The sequence below is a fragment of the Galeopterus variegatus genome, unplaced genomic scaffold (genome assembly GCF_000696425.1).
Source record: "Galeopterus variegatus unplaced genomic scaffold, G_variegatus-3.0.2 Scaffold6325, whole genome shotgun sequence".
In the NCBI taxonomy this organism is placed as follows: domain Eukaryota; kingdom Metazoa; phylum Chordata; class Mammalia; order Dermoptera; family Cynocephalidae; genus Galeopterus; species Galeopterus variegatus.
The window spans coordinates 29,582-31,204 of NW_007732436.1; positions in this window are offsets into that span (position 1 = coordinate 29,582).

Below are 1,623 nucleotides of genomic sequence, written 5' to 3' on the forward strand. Positions count from 1 at the left end.
AAACAAAACAAAATAGGACTGTAACATACTTCTGTATATTTCAGAGATTGAAATGTAGAAGGGCATGAATTAAGAGGATGTGACACATATATCGATTGAGAAAAAGAGCATTTTTATAAACTCTGAAACAAAGTGCCCAGAAAATTTCTTGAGGCATATGATATTTTTCTCAGAAAAATAGGAGGCAAACCGTTATTACAGGAGAAAGTAACTTCACACATTTAACTTAAAAGACTTTTCAGATCTGTGTAGTAAAATATTTTTCCAGAAGCGTTTACAAAAATAATTACATTTGTCTTTATTTAACTCTGAGGAGAATATTAATTGTATCACCAGTTTACACCAGGGCTATTGATAAGCAACGAGATTAGGAAACACGAGCATGCTTCATTGTCAGATAAGTGAAGGAGATGATCAAGAACCCAGACGTGGATCATATATTTACTCCACTACACAAACTATGTTTCATATGCAAGAAATAATGTCATAAACTTCAGTAGAAAATGTTAAGTCTAGATATAATTAAAATACTTTTGCACTTTATATCATAAATGACATTGTAATATAGTCTTTCTTGAAGCTGTTTTTCTCTGTTTTGGTGTAAATATAATCCTGGCCCTACAGTTGATGCTTCCTAATTGTGGTGTGTAGATTTCCTGACTGATATGTAGAAGCACTAGATTTATAAACACAGAATTTCCACACACCGTATAACATGTCCCAAGACAACCTAAAAATATCAGCAGCCTCATGGCATTTCATACCTCTAGTTCTGGAGGTGGGATGGCAATGGTTGGGGCAATATGTCAGCTGATGTTTCCAAAAGAGAGTTTACAAAATCAAGCAGAAAAATGGAAAAGACGTATTGGCAGTGGTAGTTTCAGGTTAGTTTTATTATTGAGTTACTGTCTAAGAATCATGAGTTCAAGGCACTGAAATAATCTTCACACCTTCCTCAAATACTTCCACCCTGAGCCTGCCTTTCCAAGTGATTTTTATCCTTTGCTTAACACAAAAACATTCCTGAGAATAAAAACCAGTTACATTCAGTAGTTGTTTTTTCTCTCCGTTGATTGTTTCCTTTGCTATGCAGAAGCTTTTTAGTTTGGTATAATCCCATTTGTTTATTTTTTCTTCTGTTTCTTGCGATTTGGGGGTTATATTCATGAAGTCAAATCAAAACCACATTGAAATATCATTTCACCCCAGCTAGATTCACTATTATCAAAAATATTGAGAACAACAAATGCTGGTGAGAATTTGGAGAAAAGGGAACTCTTATACATTGTTGGTGGGACTGTAAATTCGTACTGCAATTATGGAAAACATTATGGAGGTTACTCAAACAATTAAAGATAGAACTACCACATGATCCAGCAATCCCACTTCTGAGTGTATGCCCAAATGAATGGAAACCGTCTTGTCAAAGGGATGCTTGCACTCCCATATTCATTGTAGCTCTATTTACAATAGCCAAAATACGGAACCAACCTAAATGTCCATCAACAAATGACTGCATAAGAAAATTGTGGTATATATACACAATGGAATACTATTCAGCCAAAAAAAAATGAAATGTTGCTATTACATCAATATGGATGAGCTTGGAGAAAATTATGTTTA